Source organism: Chrysemys picta, chromosome 12 (genome assembly GCF_011386835.1).
Source record: "Chrysemys picta bellii isolate R12L10 chromosome 12, ASM1138683v2, whole genome shotgun sequence".
NCBI classification, from domain to species: Eukaryota; Metazoa; Chordata; order Testudines; family Emydidae; genus Chrysemys; species Chrysemys picta.
This window is the reverse complement of record NC_088802.1, coordinates 28,973,599-28,994,460: the sequence shown is the minus strand read 5'-3', so window position 1 is coordinate 28,994,460 and position 20,862 is coordinate 28,973,599. Positions and strand designations below refer to the sequence as shown.

General features: G+C 47.8%; 1 protein-coding gene across 1 annotated transcript in view; it reads left to right on the top strand.

The window, feature by feature from the left end:
- Positions 1-18,519, top strand: part of LOC101937991 (uncharacterized) — an 83,934-nt gene extending 65,415 nt beyond the window's left edge. The window contains exons 8-9 of the transcript XR_010591701.1: positions 1,098-12,048; positions 17,843-18,519. The gene's annotated coding sequence lies outside the window, so the exon portion shown is untranslated. The remainder of the gene's footprint in view (positions 1-1,097; positions 12,049-17,842) is intronic.
- The last annotated feature ends 2,343 nt before the right edge of the window (positions 18,520-20,862 follow it).

The following is a 20,862-nucleotide window of genomic DNA, read 5'->3' as shown; positions in this document are numbered from 1 at the left end:
AATGCCTTGCTGCTAAATGATGAACTAGCACTCGGCTGAGCCCTCAAGGGTTAACATATTGTTGTTAATGTAGCCTCACACTCTACAAGGCAGTACGAATGGAGGGAGGAGACACAATAGATGCATGGCAGTGGCTACAAACATTCCCTGTGGAACTGAAGATGATGATGAACCCACGCTATCCCACTGGAGCACACCACTCCCTCCACTTTCCAAAGTGCTGGGGGGGGCACATGTGTGTGTGAGATAGAGACACACACTGTGTGTATGTGTGTGTGTGAGAGAGAGAGAGAGAGAAAGATGCGTATTGCCTCTTTAAGTATGCTGACCCCACTCTAAGTATATTGCCTTTTTAAGTAGATCAGCAAGTTGAGATAGCAGTTGCTGCCAGCAAGCTCCCTCCATCCTGAGCCCTGTCTCATGCCCCCCGCTCTGTGGAGATGGGATACAGGAGAGGGGGGCAGGGGGAGGGGGACACCCTGACATCAGCACCCCTCTTCCCGCCCACCCCCTGCACAGGAAGCAGGAGGCTCCTGGGAGCAGCTCCAAGGCAGAGGGCAGAAGCAGCACACAACAGTGTGGGGAGGTACACCTGAACTGCCCGGCAATTGATAGCCTGCTGGGTGGCTGCTGCATAGGGAACTTAGGGGAGTTGATGGGGGGCTGTCGGCCCACCCTGGTTCCAAGCCTCCACCAGCTAGCTCCAATGGGCTGCTCTTCCTGCAAGCAGTGGACAAAGCAGGCATCTGCCAAACAATGTTATAAGGAAGCATCACGCAACTTTAAACAACCATGTTCTCTAATAGATCAGCGACGTAACAATGAAACAACATTAACCAAGATAACGTTAAGTGAGGAGTTCCTGTATAACAATAGTGAGTTGTTGTGCATGAGATGGCCAGACCAATTGAAACTTACTGCTAGAGGAAGCCCCTGGCCTTCTGGCATTGGGTTGCTCTTAGGATCACAGAGGGTTAATAGGATTCAGCTGCTGATATTTTAATCGCCCTAGCACTTATTTGGTTTTGATCCCCTTTCCTGTTCCCTTCCCCCCAGCACTGAGACTGACTCCTGTCTGGATTCTCTCTCTATTTCAGAAGGTGAGGGGATGATGAGTGAGAATGAGGAGGAGAATCCTCAGCAGGAAGGTCCTGAGCAAGTGGATCTACATGGGATGGTATCCGGAAGAGCTGAAAAGGACATTTCCCAGAATCCTGAGGAGCCAGACATCTGTGAGAGCCAGCACAGGCCAGAGAGGCAGCAGGAAAACCACTCAGGGGAGAGATGGGCTAAATCGACTCTCAGAAGCAGACGGGTCAAGAAAATCAAAGAAACTGTTGAACAGAGAAACCCCACTATAGAGAGACCCTACACTTGTGGGGATTGTGGGAAAAGCTTCACTTGGAAATCAGTCCTTATTATTCACCAGAGAATCCACACAGGAGAAAGACCCTATAAGTGTCTGCACTGTGGGAAAAGCTTCAGACAGAGTTCAGCCCTTATTACACATCATACAATCCACACAGGAGAGAAGCCCTATAATTGCCCTGACTGTGGGAAAAGCTTCAACTGCAGCTCAACCCTTATTCAACATCATAGAATTCACACGGGAGAGAAACCCTACAAATGCAGTGACTGCGGGAAAAGATTCAGTGTGAGCTCTCACCTTCTGTCACATCAGAGAACCCACACAGGAGAGAGACCCTATGAATGCTCCAAGTGCAGGAGGAGTTTCAGTCAAAGTTCACAGCTTCTATCACATCAAAGAACCCACACGGGAGAGAGACCCTATGAGTGCCCTGTGTGTGAGAAAAACTTCAGTAGGAGCTCAACTCTTATTACTCACCAGAGAATCCACACAGGAGAGAAACCCTACAAATGCAATGAGTGTGGGAAAAGCTTCAGTGTGAGCTCACACCTGCTATCACATCAGAGAACCCACACGGGAGAGAGACCCTATGAATGCCTCCAGTGCGGGAAAAGCTTCAGTCAGAGCTCACACCTTATTAGACATCTGAGAATCCACACAGGAGAGAAACCCTATAATTGCCCCAACTGCGGGAAACGCTTCAGTCACAGCTCATCCCTTACTAAACATCAGAGAATCCACACAGGAAAGTAATGATATAACTACCCCAACTGTGGGAAAAGCTTCAGAGTTCAGATTTCACTAATCACCAGAGAATCAACATGGGGGGAGACACTGCAAATGCAGTGAGTGTGAGAAAAGATTCAGTCAAAGCTCACAGGTCCTATCTCATCAGAAGAGAGACCCTATGAATGCCCCTAGTGCAGGAAAAGCTTCAGAGAGGTCAAACCTTATTATTCACCAAATAATCTCATGGGGGAGAAACTCTTTCAATGTCCCGAGTGGGGGAAAAGTTTCAGAACGACTCAGCCCTTACTACACAATAGAGAATCCACAGTGGAGAGAGACCCTACAAGTGTATGGACTGTAGTAAAAGCTTCCGTCAGAGCTCAGCCCTTATTATACATCATACAATCCACACAGGAGAGAAGCCCTATATCTTCTCTGACTGAAGGAAAATCTTCAGTTGAAGCTCAACTCTTAGTCAACAGCAGAGAATCTACATAGGAGAGAAACCCTACAAATGCAGGGAGTGTGGAAAAAGCTTCAGTGTGAGCTCACATCTTCTATCACATCAGAGAACCCACAGGGAAGAGAGACCCTATAAGTGACCCAACTGTGGGAAATGCTTCTGGCAGAGCCTAAACCTCATAAGAAATTCCACAAAGGACACACATCATAGAAGTGCCCTTGTTAGGGATGACCTTTTCCAATTCCCATGAATTTCAGACTAGGTTGGAATAGCCATGTAATGAGGATATGCAATGGGTAGTTATTAAAACAGAAAATGAAATCACTTTATTGGGACAGAGTTGTACAGAGCAAGAGGCTAGAATGGGATTAGATTGTAACTTCTTGAGAAGTTCTGAACACTGATCATGCTCCATTCAGGTGTTACACATCTAGAACAATCTTTATGTTATATACTATGACTTCTCATTTATTCTTGATAGTGTTTTAGGCCCAAATCCACCATTGTGACACTCAGATAATTATAATGCCTAACTTTTAGGTTGTTCACAGGAACAACACTGGGATCCACAAAGCCCAAGTTAGATATCCAGGCTCCCTATACAATGAAGGGGAAGAGAATTAATCTTAGAATGTGATTCACAAAAGCCTTTGCATTAGGTGGGGAGCTGCCTAAGCTAATCGGTAGGAGATGCCAATGAGAAGGGTATGTTCTAAGCCCTGCCCATCTCATGGAGATAGGCACCTATCTCTGTTTCTGATTCATGAACTGGGGAAGTTAGACACTCCTCTGCTGATGGCATCCAAGCCAGTTGGTGTGTTCAGACAAAACAGCTGTGGTGGGAAAGGAGGATCTCACTCATAACTTTTAGCCCCATCATTAGGGCACTTGCCCAGGATGTGGGAGACCTCCCCGACTTCAAGTCCCCCCTCCATCTGATGAAACAAAGGGATTTGAGTGGTATCTGTCACCTCTCATGTGAGTGTGCCCTGGCCACGAAACTATGGGTTAGTCTGATACAGAGATCCTTCAGTTTCTCCTTATGAAACAGTTCCACTGGATATAAATACTAAAAGAGTCCTTTGGCTAGAGAGAGAGAGAGTTGGAATGACTCTGCAGCATTGTGGTTAGGCAACCACCCCATAAGGTAGGTAATTGAGTCCAGTTCCTTTCCTCCATTGACTCTCTAAGTTTCCTTGAAGACAGAATCCTAAGTCCCACCATGAAGGAGACTTCACACTGAACAACAGAAGGCAGGGTGAGAAATTCCACCTAGTAAAAAGTGCAGAAGGATTTAGGAAATCCATGCTTGTTGCTAAAATTCCATAGGGAATTTATGCACTTTGAATGAAGTCAGAATTTGTTCTTTCAGAGCATAATTATTGTTTCCTTAGAACACTGAACCCATTGGAGTTCAGATCTATTCCATAAATCCAGACTCTTGGGACAGTAGGAACTCTTACTTAGGCTTATATGACTTTGGTATTTTCCAACAACTTCCACCCAACTATGAAAAATATTGTAGTGTTTCAGTGAAAACACTGCCTCCATCAATGGGAGAGTTTCTCCCGATGGCATAGGTACTCCATCTCTTGGAGAGGCAGTAGCTAGGTCAATGGGAGATTTCGTCCTTTGACCTAGCACTTTCTACACCGGGGGGTCAGATCAGTTTAAATGTGCAGCTGAGAGAGGAGGGATTTTTCAGACCAATGAGTAATGTAGTCAGACCAACCTAATTTCCTAATGTAGCTCAAGCCTTAGATCTCTCTCCCTTACAACATTACACTCTATGTGGGAGTGAGAAAAGCTATCTTCTAACTTCAACATCTTTAGTCAATATTTATGTTCTAAATTTTAGAATACTTTTATTCTAATTTTAATTGTGTGATGTGTTTTTAACTACAAGAGTTAACAAATGTGATAATACCTTATATTCCACACTAGCCTCATTTCACCCTTGGGGTGGTAACTTAACTAGTTTATCTTTGTCTATTTTAAATACCAAAAGTAGGTTACTTTGTGATAGTTCTCTTTCTACACTTGAACAGTGTTTACTCATTGGTATACAGAATTATGTTTAATAAGCTCTCTCTCTTTTCTGCCAATTACTTCAATCACCAGGATCTTCCTGTCTGTTAACTCTAAGAATACTCTCTCAGCCTGCTTGATTAGCTGTCATTTGAATACCATGGTTAATCAAACTGCTTTCTGAATTTTCACACTTGTAAAATTGCCTATTAGCTCCACTAAATCAAAACTAATCCTCTCTGCTCTGCACTGTTGTATAATAATCACATTGGGTGATTCTTGTACCCCCACTTTTGTATGTCATTGTAGTAATTTCCAGCTAGACATGTTTATCTAAACTCTGCTGAATTTCGAGCTGTAGTAATCAGATGACTCTGATTTTGCCTTAAAAATCTTGCTTAGCCTCAAAATACTACCTTTTTGAGACAGAAGTAAAAGTAGCAGCAATGGTTTTGCTAGTTTTTGTTACATTGACAATACTTTCAGTTATATTCTCCTACCCAGCCTATCTAGTTTTATTCAGTGTTAGTTTAAAAGTTTGAATATCAAGTTGAAGTATAATTGTTGTAATTTATTTGCTTTACTGAGTTTATACTTGGTTGTTTGTCCTGCTTTGAGCAGCGGGTTGGACTAGATGACCTCCTGAGGTCCCTTCCAACCCTGGTATTCTATGATTCTATGTTCTGATACTATTGCTTTAAGTTTAGCTTTTAAATTATGTTAATAATTTTTAGTTACTAGTTATTCTTAATTAGGGCAAACAACCTCTTGATGTGGTTTATGAATATTTAATGGAATCCCATTCTGATTATTTCTCATAGCTGTTTCAATTTTATATTCAGTTTTATAACACTAGTCCATTCATAGAATCATAAAAAAAGTAGGACTGGAAGGGACCTGAAGAAGTCATCAAGTACAGCCTCCTGCACTGAGACAGGACCAAGTAAACCTAGATCATACCTGATAAGAAATTGCATAACCTGTTCTTAAAAACCTCCAGCAATGAGGACCTATGGATTACAGTGGACAAGAAGCTGGATATGAGTCAACAGTGTGCCCTTGTTGCCGAGAAGGCTAATGGCATTTTGGGCTGTAAAAGTAGGGGCATTGCCAGCAGATCAAGGGATGTGATCATTCCCCTCTATTCGGCATTGGTGAGGCCTCATCTGGAGTACTGTGTCCAGTTTTGGGCCCCACACTACAAGAAGGATGTGGAAAAATTGGAAAGAGTCCAGCAAAGGGCAACAAAAATGATTAGGGGACTGGAACACATGACTTATGAGGAGAGGCTGGGGGAACTGGGATTGTTTATTCTGCAGAAGAGAAGAATGAGGGGGGATTTGATAGCTGCTTTCAACTACCTGAAAGGGGATTCCAAAGAGGATGGATCTAAACTGTTCTCAGTGGTACCACATGACAGAACAAGGAGTAATGGTCTCAAATTGCAGTGGGGGAGGTTTAGGTTGGATATTAGGAAAACTTTTTCACTAGGAGGGTGGTGAAGCACTGGAATGGGTTACCTAGGGAGGTGGTGGAATCTCCTTCCTTAGAGGTTTTTAAGGTCAGGCTTGACAAAGCCCTGGCTGGGATGATTTAGTTGGGAATTGCCCCTGCTTTGAGCAGGGGGTTGGACTAGATGACCTCCTGAGGTCCCTTCCAACCCTGATATTCTATGATTCTATTCCACCACCTCCCTTGGAAAGCCTATTTCAGAGCTCAACTACCTTTATATTTAGAAAGTTTTTCCTAATATCTAACCTAAATCTCCCTTGCTGCAGGTTAAGAACATTAGTTCCTGGTTTTCCTGAGCTAGTTAGATGAGAAGCAATTAATTCATAATTCCATCTAATTAATTGTGCCATTATCTTCATATAAGTAAGAGTTTGAAAAAGGAAAGGTAGCTAATAGCTCAGGGCACTGGCCACTCTGTGAGCCACATGACTTTTTCTATTGCTTTTTCTCTTTCTGTATCTTCTGCTACAATAAACATGCCTGTCCTGTAACATGTTACATTTTTTCAACCATCACAGTGCCATCATCTTCACTGAAGATGGAGGGAGGGCTGCAGGGGTCTGGGAGAAAGGGTGAGCAATAAGCATAATGGGAAAACAGGTTGAGGGTATGGCATGTTTGGCCACTAGTTGAGGGGTTTCATAGTTCAGGGAAATAAATCCTTTAGAGTTTAAAGTCTCTGGCATGGGGGCCATTTTTTTACCACTCAAGATGGGGGGGTGAGGGGAGGAGACAGAGCAGTCAGAGAGAGAGAGAGTCATAACTCTCATCTGTCCAGCCAGTACCTGGAACAAAGTTGTTTAAATCCAGCTATATAGTTGTATTGAAATACAGTACATAACACTTTCTAGTAGAGCTCCCCTCCACAACAGTCTCAGGCATAGGCACTGACTCCGTGGGTGCTCCAGGGCTGAAGCACCCATGGGGAAAAATTGTTGGGTGCTCTGCACCCACCAGTCCCCCATCCTAGCTTACCTCCTCCTCCTCTCCGCCTCTGCCTCCTCCCCTGAGCGCGCCTTGTCCCTGCTTCTCTCCCTAGCTCCCAGTGCTTGCCGCTGCAAAACAGCTGTTTCGTAGCAGCAAGCACTGGGGCTGGGGGGGGGGGGGTGGGAACATGGTGCGCTCAGGGGAGGAGGTGGGGAAGAGGCAGGGCCAGGGTGGGGATTTGGGGAAGGGGCTGGAATAGGGGCAGGGAGGGGCAGAGTTGGTGTGGAGACTTTGGAAAAGGGGTTGGAATGGGGCAGAGCAAAGGCAGGAGGGGTGGAGCAGGGGTGGAGTCAGGGTGGGGGCAGGAGGTCAAGCACCCACTGGTACCTGGAAAAGTTGGTGCCTATGGTCTCAGGATGGGTCTCCTGGATTCTGGGGGCTCTCCAGCCCCTGGATCTCTGGCTCAGGCATGCCAAAGATGCACTGGCTCTTTAAGAAAATCTTCTCCTAGTCAGAATCTGGGGTCACCTAATTTTCTTGTGGGGTTGACTCCAAAGTGCCCAGAGTCCCATGCTGGCATTCAGTGGTGGCCTCATTTCAAAAGTCCAGCCTAGATCCTCATAGTAGGGCAGGCATTGGGAGCATTGCTGGAGGTCCTGTTTGCATCCCTTGTGTTTTTGTAGCTCTGACAGAGCATCTTTGCTTTGGTGCAGCACTGGGCCATCTCCCAGGAGTGACCCTTCTCCTGCTTGTGCTCTGCCAGTCACTTATAGATCCTGACAATCCAGTGATTCTTGTTCGGATAGAATTGGGTGTGCTCATCTCCGTAGAGAGCAAGGCAGTGAATGACCACCAGATGGGATCAAACAGAAACATGGTGCATATCTGCTGTAATGGGCATGGGACTCCAGTTGTGTCAGCTTCCCATGAGTGGGACTCCAGTTGTGTCAGCTTCCCATGAGTAGAACTGAGAAAGAGCAAGCATTTAAATGGGGTGATGGCAGCTGGTCATGATGGCCCTAGGGCAGTGAGGTAAATACACAGACTAATCTGGACATGCAGCAATGCAGCATGGGATAACAGTGGGATGACTGCCAGAAGTGGTATAGTTAATCTAAAATAGGAACCGTTTATTAGTAGATCTCATTGCAGAACAGAATAATGCCACTTCCAAAGAGGATTAATTAAAATTGGATAAAACATTAGATGAATTGAAAAAATAACTTTTGTTTGTGAATGGAAGGAAGTTGATGCCAAAAAACATAAATTTATACCTGGAAACTGTCTCTAAAGTCCAGGTGTATTATGTCCACTGCATTTCCACTGTCCACCAAACTGGCTATCTTGTCAAAATAGAAAATCACGCTGGTTTGCCATGATTTGTTCTTGGTAAATCCATGCTGGCTGCTAGTGATCACCTCTTTATCCTCCAGTATTCACAAATAGAATGTTTCATACATTGGTCTAGTAGCTTCCCAGGTATCGAAGTCAGGCTGACTGATCTATAGTTCCCTGGCTCCTCCTTCCCCGCCACTTTTAAAGATGGGCACCACGTTAGCCCTGCTCCAGTCATCTGGGACCCCTCCTGTCATCCATGAGTTTGCAGATATTATTGCCAGTGGCTCTGAAATTTCTTCAGCTAATTCCTGCAGCACCCTGGGATGAATAGCATCCAGCCCTGCTGATTTGAATTCGTTCAAAATAGTCAGAAGATCTCGGACGTGTTCTTTACTTATCCCAATCTGCAGTCCTTCCCCTTTATTGTCTAAATTACCATTGCTAGTTCTCCATTTACATGGTTTTTGTGTGAAGACTGAAACAAGTAGACATTGAGCAGCTCTGCTTTCTTATCTTCTGTTACCAGCTCACCTTCTCCACTGAGCAGTGGACCCACATCATCCCTGATCTTTCTTTTTTGCCTGACATATTTGAAGAATGCCTTTTTGTTGTCTCTAACATTTCTTACCAGTTGTAATTCAATCCTTGCCTTTGCTTTCCTGATTTTGTCCCTACATGCTCACACTATTCTCATGCATTCTTCCTTGGTGATATGCCCCTGTCACAGAGTCACTGGGCCAATGCTCTGGAACTACTCCATATGAAGCCAGTCAGGACTCTGGGGGAGCATGCCTCCTCTCTGTGAGCATACTGTCTCCAGGGCAAGAAGCTTACACAGCTTCAACCTTCCTGGGTCTGACCTCGAAGCAATCAGCATCCCTTTCCACACCGTGTACTTCCCACAGTAAGTCTGCCCAGGCGGGGCTCCTGGGGAAGCCAGAGGGCCCTGCACCCCAACTCCACAGTCAGCAGTGACTCTCAGCCAGCTGGTAAAATAGAAGGTTTATTAGTCGACAGGAACACAGCATAGGGCAGAACTTGTTAGCACAAAAATCAGTGACTTTCAGCCAAGTCCATCTTGTGGGGAGGGGAGCCCAGAGTCCCAAACCAGTCAAGACTGACTCTCTTCCAGCTGTCTGGCCCCTGCCCTGCACGTTGCTTCTCCTCTGGCCTTTGTCTCACTTCCTGGGCTAAGAGTCACCTGGTCGCATCACCCTCCTGGGTCTCAGGTTATGAAGGGGCAGCCATAGCATCCATGCAGGCAGCTGGAGCAAGCCCCACAAAAGTCACACACGCTTATTCCCACCAGCTAGACATTTGTGCAATACACAGGGAAACTGAGGCACACACAGCATTCATGCAAAACAGTAAGACTCACATAGAACATAACAAGGGAAAATCCCAACTTTGTTACAGCCCCTTCTTCCATTTCCTGTATGCATCCCTTTTGGTTTTTAGGTAACTAAAAAGCTCCTTGTGCAGCTACATTGGTCTCCTGTGGCTCTTCTTATCTTTCCTCTGCATTGGAATAGCTTGATGTTGAGTCTCTAGTATTACACCTTATAGGAACTGCCAGCCCGCTTCGACTACTTTTCTTCCTAATTGGTGTCTCCATGGGATCTTCCCTCCTGTGTCTCTCAGTTGATTGAAATCTACCTTTTGCAATGCAGTGTTCTTATTTTGCGTTTTCATGTCCTCCTTTCCATAGGATCATGAGCACTTCCTCCCAAGTTCCCAATCACCTTCACATTCACAACTAATTCATCCTAGTTGGTCAAAACCAGATCCAAAATGGATGCCCCTCTAGCTGTTTCCAACACATGCTAAGAACTTGCAAGACATATGTTTTGCTGTATAAATCTTCCAACAGATATCAGGGAAGTTAAAATCCCCCATTAATACTAGCTCATATGTATTAGCTAATCATGTTACCTGCTTGAAGAATACCTCATTCACTTCCACTGTTCCATTATGTTTTCTATATTCAACACAAAACCTTTTGGTCTTATCTTTTTTTTAGGTACCAACACAAGAGGAGAGGCCCAGGAACTGTCAGACTCTTTATTTATCCCGATATCCAGCAGACTACATTTCTTTAAGAATTTGCTCCTGCACCTTTCCAATGGTTCGGTCTGGCCTACCAGGGGGTGGGCTGCACTGCCACAGTGTCAATACTATGGATCATCCCAGGCATGCCAGAGAATACCTGCTTGTGGCTTAGCAGCACAGCCAAAATTTCTACCCTTTTAGTCTGTGTAATCTCTTCACATATCTCAGTGCTCTCAAATAGTGAGTCATCATGGCATTCAGCTATCAAATCAATAAGGTGTGTTGTCTCAGCAAAACAAATTGTATTCACAATGGTGTCTCTATTGGGATAGATTTTAAGCCTATTTATGTGCATAGACTGGGGGAAAACTTGCTGTGGCATTTCAGTACACCATGACTTCATTCACTCTTTCCACAACCTCAATAGGTTCCTCCCATTAGTACTGCATTTTGAGCTATTTTACAGAAAGGAACACTAATACCAAGTCTCCTTCACAAATACTTTGATTACGCCATGCTGTGATAGAGTGTGAGAAGCCAAAGGCTGACTCACAATCCTGTGCATTTTGTAAGCAACCCCACATAGGCCAAATTAAGGAGATAGTTGCCTAAGCACCAAGAGATTAACCAAATAACAAGGCGATTATTCATCTCTTCAGATGAGGACAGTTAAAAGAGGCATGAAAAGACAAGAGGGGAAGACTGGAATGAAGGGCCAGAGAAGCCCATGATTTTAAAGGCCTTGTCTACACTGACAAGTTTCTGTGCCGTAAAGCAGCTTTCTGCATTGTAACTCCCAAGGTGTACACACTGCCAAGCCACTTAGTGCGCAGAAACTGCGCAGTTGCAGCGCTGTAAAAAACCACCCTGACGAGAGGCGTATAGCTTTCTGCGCTGGGGGTAGACACCCTGGTCGATTACAGCACTGCAATTGGCCGCCGGGAGGTGTCGTACAATGCCTGTTCTCACCTCTCTGGTCATCGGTTTGAACTTTACTTCCCTGCCCTCAGGTAACCAACCATCATCGCCACCCCTTAATTCCTTGGGAATTTTGAAAGTCCTCTTCCTGTTTCCTCAGTGATGTGTGCAGTGGTCTCAGCACCTCTTTCCAGGTGGCCAGGCCTGCTCCACACACCAGGCGATCCTCTACTTGGAGCAATGCCGAGCTGCTGGACCTCATCAGCATTTGGGGAGAGGAGGCTGTCCAGTCCTAGCTGTGCTCCAGCTGTAGGAATTATGATACTTACGGACAGATTTAACGATGCATGACAGAAAGGGGCCATGACCGGGACACACTGCAGTGCAGGGTCAAAGTGAAGGAGCTGCGGAACGCCTACCACAAGGCTGCACCCACGAGCTGCCGGTTCTACAAGGAGCTGGACACGATACTCAGTGGCAACCCCACCTCCACTGCGAAGGCCAAAGTGGATACGTCAGTGGCTCGCATGCCAGTCAAGAGTGGACCAAGCCAGGAAGAGGAAATCTTGCATGCGGATGTGGAGGGGGATCCAGAGGCAGAGGATGACTTGGAGGTCAGAGAGGCATGCAACCAGGAGCTCTTCTCTACCCCGGAGCAGGCTAGCCAGTCACAGCGGTCGGAGCTTGGTGAAGCACACAGGAGAGGAGACACCTGGTGAGTGGCTTTGATTTTGGGAATCGCTGAAGCGAGTTGTTGGGGGCAGGAGGGTTGCAGAAAGCAGGCTTGTGTCTGTATGATGCATGTACCACCACATGCCTAGTCTGAGCGGCAGAACAGGGTGTTGATTGACTCCCTCACTTCACGGGAATCTGCCTCAGAGATCTCCAAGAAACTGTCATGGAGATACTGGGCAATCCGCTGCTTCAGGTTCTTTGGCAGAGCTGCTTTGTTTCTTGCCCCATTAAGGGTAACTTTCCCGTGCCAATGTGCCATCACTGGGAGGGGAGGGGGGACATTGCTGCACACAGGCGAGCCGCATAAGAGCCAGGGTGGAAGCTGTAGTCTTGGAGAAGACCCTCCCTTGATTCCCTGCTCACCCTCAGCAGCGAGATATCTTCCATAATGAACACAGCCTGTGGAAAATGTGGGGACAGTAATGATTATAAGGCCCCCCCCCTACAGTGCTGGCTCTCTCCAAGAGCCACGTGCCCAGTGTACAGTAGAGTCCTGGAACACTGATTTCCCCTGCCCCTGTGGTTACTCACCATTTTGAGAGTCTTGGGCTGCCCCTGTGGTTACTCACCATTTTGGGAGTCTTGTGGCTCATGTGTGCTTGCCTGGGGTCAGTCAGGGTATGTCTACACTACGAAATTAGGTCGAATTTATAGAAGCCGGTTTTATAGAAATCAGTTGTATACAGCCGATTGTGTGTGTCCCCACATAAAATGCTCTAAGTGCTCTAGTCGGTGGACCGCGTCCACAGTACCGAGGCTAGCGTCGACTTCCGGAGCATTACACTATGGGTAGCTATCCCACAGTTCCCGCAGTCTCTGCCGCCCATTGGAATTCTGGGTTGAGATCCCAATGCCTGAATGATGCAAAACAGTGTCATGGGGGGGTTCTGGGTACATGTCGTCAGGCCCCTCCCCCTCCGTCAGAGCACTGGCAGACAATAGATTCGCGCCTTTTTACCTGGGTTACCTGTGCAGACAACATACCACGGCAAGCATAGAGCCCGCTCAGATCAGCTCACCGTCACCATATGTCATCTGGGTGCCGGCAGACGTGGTACTGCATTGCTACACAGCAGCAGCAGCAGCTAACTGCCTTTTGGCGGAAGATGGTGCAGCATGACTGGTAGCCGTGGGGCTGGCAGCTGTAGGGCTGCATTGCACCAGCCCCTTGCCTTTTGGTAAAAGATGGTATATTACGACTGGTAACCGTCGTCGTCATACTGCAGTGGCTGTCAATCATGGGCACCTGAGCAGACATGCTACTGTCTCGATGATGATGGCTATCAGTCATAGTATGCTACTTTCTGCCAATCGCCTAGTATTGTCTGCTAAGCACCCAGAAGAGGCCGAGGGCGATCTGGGTGCTGGCAGACGTGGGGCTGGCAGACGTGGGGCTGCATTGCTACACAGCAGCAGCCCCTTGCCTTCTGGTAGAAGATGGCATATTATGACTGGTATCCATCGTCATCGTACTGCAGTGGCTATCAGTCATGCTGCACCGTCGGCTGCCAGCTTAAGATGTAAAAAATAGATTTGTTCTGTATTCATTTGCTTCCCCTCCCTCCGTGAAATCAACGGCCTGCTAAACCCAGGGTTTTCAGTTTAATCTTTGGGGGGACCATTCTGTGTGACAGTTGTTTGTGTTTCTCCCTGATGCACAGCCACCTTTCTTGATTTTAATTCTCTGTACCTGTATGCCATGTCGTCACTTGGCCTTCCCTCCCTCCCTCCTTCCCCTGGTCCGTCAGATACTAGTTTTGCGCCTTTTTTCAGACCAGGCGCCATAGCTAGCACTGGGATCATGGAGCCCGCTCAGATCACCGCAGCAATTATGAGCACTATGAACACCACGCGCATTGTCCTGGAGTATATGCAGAGCCAGGACATGCCAAGGCGAAACCCGGACCAGCCGAGGAGGCGATTGCAGCGCGGCGACAAGAGTGATGAGGAAATTGACATGGACATAGACTTCTCACAAGGCACAGGCCCCAGCAATGTGGAAATCATGGTGTTACTGGGGCAGGTTCATGCCGTGGAACGCCGATTCTGGGCAAGGGAAACAAGCACAGACTGGTGGGACCGCATCATGTTGCAGGTGTGGGACGATTCCTAGTGGCTGCGAAACTTTCACATGCGTAAGGGCACTTTCATGGAACTTTGTGACTTGCTTTCCCCTGCCCTGAAGCGCCAGAATACCAGGATGAAAGCAGCTCTCACAGTTGAGAAGCGAGTGGCAATAGCCCTGTGGAAGCTTGCAACGCCAGACAGCTACCGGTCAGTCGGGAATCAATTTGGAGTGGGCAAATCTACTGTGGGGGCTGCTGTGATCCAAGTTGCCAGGGCAATGAAAGACCTGGTGATATCAAGGGTAGTGACTCTGGGCAACGTGCAGTCAATAGTGGATGGTTTTGCTGAAATGGGATTCCCAAACTGTGGTGGGGCCATAGACGGAACCCATATCCCTATCTTGGCACCGGAGCACCAAGCCACCGAGTACATAAACCGCAAGGGGTACTTTTCAATGCTGCTGCAAGCCCTGGTGGATCACAAGGGACGTTTCACCAACATCAACGTGGGATGGCCAGGAAAGGTACACGATGCTCGTGTCTTCAGGCACTCTGCTCTGTTTCGAAAGCTGGAGGAAGGGACTTTCTTCCCGGACCAGAAAGTAACCGTTGGGGATGTTGAAATGCCTATCGTGATCCTTGGGGACCCAGCCTACCCCTTAATGCCATGGCTCATGAAGCCGTACACAGGCAGCCTGGACAGGAGTCAGGACCTGTTCAACTACAGGCTAAGCAAGTGCCGAATGGTGGTGGAATGTGCATTTGGATGTTTAAAAGCGCGCTGGCACAGCTTACTGACTCACTCAGACCTCAGTGAAAAGAATATCCCCATTGTTATTGCTGCTTGCTGTGCGCTCCACAATATCTGTGAGAGTAGGGGGAGACATTTATGGCGGGGTGGGAGGTTGAGGCAAATCGCCTGGCTGCTGATTACGCGCAGCCAGACACCAGGGCGGTTAGAGGAGCACAGCAGGGTGTGGTGCGCATCAGAGAAGCTCTGAAAACGAGTTTTGTGACTGGCCAGGCTACGGTGTGAAACTTCTGTTTCTTTGTCCTTGATTAACCCTCCGCCCCCCCCACCCGGTTCACTCTACTTCCCTGTAAACCAACCACCCCACCCTCCCCTCCCCACTTCGAGCACCGCTTGCAGAGGCAATAAAGTCATTGTTATTTCACATTCATGCATTCTTTATTAATTCCTCACACAACTAGGGGGATAATTGCCAAGGTAGCCCGGGATGGGTGGGGGAGGAGGGAAGGAAAAGGACACACTGCATTTTAAAACTTTAACTCTTATTGAAGGCCAGCCTTCTGATGCTTGGGCAACCATGTGGGGTGGAGTGACTGGGTGGCCGGAGGCCCCCCCACCGTGTTCTTGGGCGTCTGGGTGAGGAGGCTATGGAACTTGGGGAGGAGGGCTGTTGGTTACGCAGGGGCTGTAGCGGCGGTCTCTGCTCCTGCTGCCTTTCCTGCAGCTCAACCATACGCTGGAGCATAGCAGTTCGATGCTCCCACAGACGGAGTATCGACTCTTGCCTTCTGTCTGCAAGCTGACGCCACCTATCATCTTCAGCCCGCAATTTGCTCTGTTCATCTCGCGATTCAGCCCGCCACCTCTCCTCTCGTTCATATTGTGCTTTTCTCATGTCTGACATTGACTGCCTCCACGCATTCTGCTGTGTTCTATCAGCATGGGAGACATCTGGAGCTCCGTGAACATATCGTCCCGCGTCCTCCGTTTTCTCTTTCTAATGTTCACTAGCCTCTGTGAAGGAGAAACATTTGCAGCTGGTGGAGGAGAAGGGAGAGGTGGTTAAAAAAGACACATTTTAGAGAACAATGGGTACACTCTTTCGTTACAAGGTCGCATTTTTCCTCTTATAGTGAGGGCCTGCCGGTTTGCTGTGAGAGATCACTCACGCAGTGCCAGGCAACAGATTTCGGCTTGCAGGCAGCCATGGTAAGCCACAGTCTTTTGCCTTTTTTAACCTTCTTAACATGTGGGAATGGTTTCAAACAGCAGCGCCCTCATTTCCCATATCAAGGATGAATTGGGTTGGCCATTTAAAATGGGTTTTCAATGTAAAAGGAGGGGCTGCAGTTTCCGGGTTAACATGCAGCACAAACCCAACTAAACCCCCTCTCCCCCACACAGCCAATTCTCTGGGATGATCACTTCACCCCTCCTCCCCCCACCGCGTGGCTAACAGCGGGGAACATTTCTGTTCAGAAGAGCAGGAACGGGCACCTCTGAATGTCCCCTTAATAAAATCACCCCATTTCAACCAAGTGACCGTGAATGATATCACTCTCCTGAGGATAACAAAGAGCGATAAGGAATGGATGTTGTCTGCATGCCAGCAAACACCAGGACCATACGCTACCATGCTTTGTTATGCAATGATTCCAGACTACGTGCTACTGGCCTGGCGTGGTAAAGTGTCCTACCATGGCGGACGGGATAAGGCTGCCCTCCCCAGAAACCTTTTGCAAAGGCTTTGGGAGTACATGAAGGAGAGCTTTCTGGAGATGTCCCTGGAGGATTTCCGCTCCATCCCCATACACGTTAACAGACTTTTCCAGTAGCTGTACTGGCCGCGATTGCCAGGGCCAATTAATCATTAATAATTAAACACGCTTGCTTTTAAACCCTGTGTAATATTTACAAAGGTACACTCACCAGAGGTCCCCTGTGTGCCCTCAGGGTGTTGGGTGAGTTCGGGGGTTACTGGTTCCAGGTCCAGGGTGACAAACATATCCTGGCTGTTGGGGAAACCAGTTTCTCCGCTTCCTTGCTGCTGTGAGCTACCTACATTACCTCCATCCTCATCTTCCTCGTTCCCCGAACCCTCTTCCCTGTGTGTTTCTCCAGTGAGGGAGTCATAGCACACGGTTGGGGTAGTGGTGGCTGCACCCCCTAGAATGGCATGCAGCTCCGCGTAGAAGTGGCAAGTTTGTGTCTCTGCCCCGGAACTTCCGTTTGCTTCTCTGGCTTTGTGGTAGGCTTGCTGTAGCTCCTTAATTTTCACGCGGCACTGCTGTGTGTCCCTGTTATGGCCTCTGTTCTTCATGGCCTTGGAGACCTTTTCTAATACTTTGCCATTTCTTTTACTGCTACGGAGTTCAGCTAGCACTGATTCATCTCCCCATATGGCGAGCAGATCCCGTACTTCTCCTGTTCGGTCCATAATGGAGCTCTTTTGCGATCCTGGGACTCCATCACAGTTACCTCTGCTGATGAGCTTTGCATGGTCACCTGTGCTCTCCACGCTGGGCAAACAGGAAATTAAATTCAAACGTTCGCGGGGCTTTTCCTGTCTACCTGGTCAGTGCGTCTGAGTTGAGAGTGCTGTCCAGAGCGGTCACAATGAAGCACTGTGGGATACCTCCCGGAGGCCAATAACGTCCAATTCCGTCCACACTACCCCAATTCCGACCCGCAAAGGCCGATTTTATCGCTAATCCCCTCGTTGGAAGTGGTGTAAAGAAACCGGTTTAAAGGGCCCTTTAAGTCGAAAGAAAGGGCTTCGTCGTGTGAACGTGTCCAGGCTTAATTCGATTTAACGCTGCTAAAGTCGACCTAAACTCGTAGTGTAGACCAGGCCTCAGTTAGTGACAGGTGTGTGAGTACTGGCTGTGTTTTAAATCAGTGGTCTGTGTGTTGCAAACAATACTGCTTCTGTAAAATGTTGTATTTAAACTTCACAGATATGACCTTGGGAGTCCAGCCTCCCTCTTTGTTATCGGCGGCTGAACGGCTGCACAGAATTAGAAAGCGGCCAAGAAGAACTAAGGAGGACTTTCTGTGTGATGTTATGATGCACTCTGTGGCCAAAAGCCAAGAATTGAAGAAGTGGCTGGACAGCGAGAAGAGGGACCGAAAGGAGAACACGGCGTGCCAGAATGAAACCATGGAGCAGCTCTTAAATGTTATGGAGCACCAAGCAGACATGCTCCAGGTGCTACTAGCACTGCAAACTGAGCGGCTCCATGCCCACCCTCCCCTGCAGCCGCTGTTGCAAAACTCTTTTCCATGCACCTCCCAGACTCCGCCAACACACTGTTATCAACCTCCTGGCTCCAGTCTGTAATCACTGCATTCCACTCTTGCCCCGTCACAGTCCAGCCCTGCAGACTCCCAGTACCTACTGCATTCAACACCCATCCCTCTGCAGTTTAGCTGAAGTACAGTACCTGCTGCATTGTACTCCAAAGGAGAAGGTTGTATATGATACCTGGACATACACAAATCTTTAACCGTTCCAGAACCCCACCTCCTCCTGGGATCCTCCCTTCCCCCATCCCCCTCAGTGCTGATGTGTTTTTTTGTTTGTCTCTCTCCTCCGGTTGTTGTTTTTTAATAAAAAAATAGTTTTGGTTTGAAAGCAACCTTTATTCCATTAACTGAAAGCAAACAGAGACCTGCAAAGCAACTGGCAATTTTCTTACACTTTCATAGTGCATCGTCTGCACCAATCACAATCACCTCCTAGCATTACAAGCACTGCGCTCCCGAGCATAGCAACAAATATTAGTGGCTTTCAGCTTCAAATTGCTGCCTCAAGGCATCCCTGATCCTTATGGCCCTACGCTGCGCCCCTCTAATAGCCCTGGTCTCTGGCTGTTCAATTTCAGCCTCCAGGCACTGAGCCTCAGTGATCCAGCCCTGAGTGATGCTTTTACCCTTCTCTTCACAAATATTATGGAGCGTACAGCACGCGGCTATAAGCATAGGAATATTGTCATCAGCCAGGTCCAGCCTCCCATATAGGCAGTGCCAGCAGGCCTTAAAACGACCAAAAGCACACTCAACAGGCATTCTGCAGTTGCTCAGCCTGTTGTTAAACCGCTCCTTGCTGCTGTCAAGGTGCCCCGTGTATGGCTTCATGAGCCACAGAATTAAGGGGTAGGCAGGGTCTCCCAGGATCACAATGGGCATTTCAACTCCCCCTATAGTGATCTTCTGGTCTGGGAAAAAAGTCCCTGCTTGCAGCTTCCTGAACAGGCCAGTGTTCTGAAAGATGCATGCGTTATACACCTTTCCAGACCAGCCTGCGTTAATGTCCGTGAAATGCCCATGGTGATCCACAAGCACCTGGAGAACCATTGAGAAATACCCCTTCCGATTAATGTACTTGGTGGCTATATGGTCTGATGCCAGAATTGGAATATGCATGCCATCTATCGCCCCTCCGCAGTTAGGGAAGCCCATTTGTGCAAAGCCATCCACAATGTCACACACATTGCCCAGAGTCATGGTCTTTTGGAGCAGGATGTGCTTAATGGCCCTGCACACTTCTGTCAACAGGAGACCAACGGTCGACTTTCCCACTCCGAACTGGTTAGTGACCGATCAGTAGCAGTCTGGAGTAGCCAGCTTCCACAGTGCAATCGCCACGCACTTCTTCAACAAGAGGGCAGCTCTCATTCTCGTGTCCTTGCGCCGCAGGGTAGGGGCAAACTCATCACACAGTCCCATGAAGGTGGTTTTCCTTATCCGAAAGTTCTGCAGCCACTGCTCGTCATCCCAGATGTGCATTGCGATATGATCCCAAAACTCAGTGCTTGTTTCCCGAGCCCAAAAGCAGCATTCCACTGTGGTCAGCACCTTCATGAATGCCACAAGCAATCTTGTGTCGTAGCTACTATGTGTGGCAAAATCAATGTCATACTCCTCTTGCCTTTGTAGTTTAAGGACTAACTCCACTGCCACTCGTGACGTGTTAGTCAGAGTAAGCAGCATATTGGTCAACAGTGCAGGATCCATTCCTGCAGCCTGAAGAGGCAGATCACCCAGTACACAAACCATTGAAAGATGGTGCCAAATGTGGACAGAAGCACAAAGGATTGCTGGGATGCGAAGCAATGCATCATGGGGGATTGGGACAGGACCCAGGATGCCCTGTGACCCCCTCTGTCTTCCCACAACTCTTAGCGGCAGAAAAGAAAGAGGTGCTCTGTGGGATAGCTGCCCAGAGTGCACTGCTCCAAATACCGCTTCAAGTGCTGCAAATGTGAACATGCTATTGCGCAGACAGCTGACAGTGTGCTCACACACAGTGGTTTCCCTTCAGTGCTCTCTGAGTGGCGCTGTAACTGCCGGTGCTGTAACTTCTCCAGTGTAGACATACCCAAAGAGATGAGATTTCCTCCCACGCCACCACACTCCCTGGCATCCTGTGTCTGGAGGGATGGTAAAAGCCTTATGTTGTGGGTGACAAGCACTTGTATGGCACATTGTAAATAAAGAACATGGTGTTGACCTTGCCACAGGAGTGTGTGAGGGCTGTTAGCAACCAGCAGTGCAGGATGAGGGAACCTGGCCCCATTACAAGAAGGGGCTCGCCCAGTATGTTGCACCCTGTGGTGAAGGAGAAAGACTAGAGAGGGGAGCTGATGAGAAGGTGTGCCAGACCAGGCAGCATGAAGAAACTGATGTGCTGGGTAGCAGAACAGCAAAAGGAGTTGCAGAAAACCCTCCAAGAGTTTCAGAAGACCCAGTGACAAGAGATACTGTCCTTGTGTGACATTCTGTACCCCAAAGCAATGCCCTGGAACTCCCATTTTCACCATGGTGATATGATTATGATATAATTATGATGTATCTTGTACAAATATGTCATGTGAGGTGTCAATGGAAAAGTTATCGTTCGCTGAATATGATTATTCTATTTCTGTGTATGTATCATTTTTGCATCTGAAGTTATGAATATTAAGTATGTGTCTGT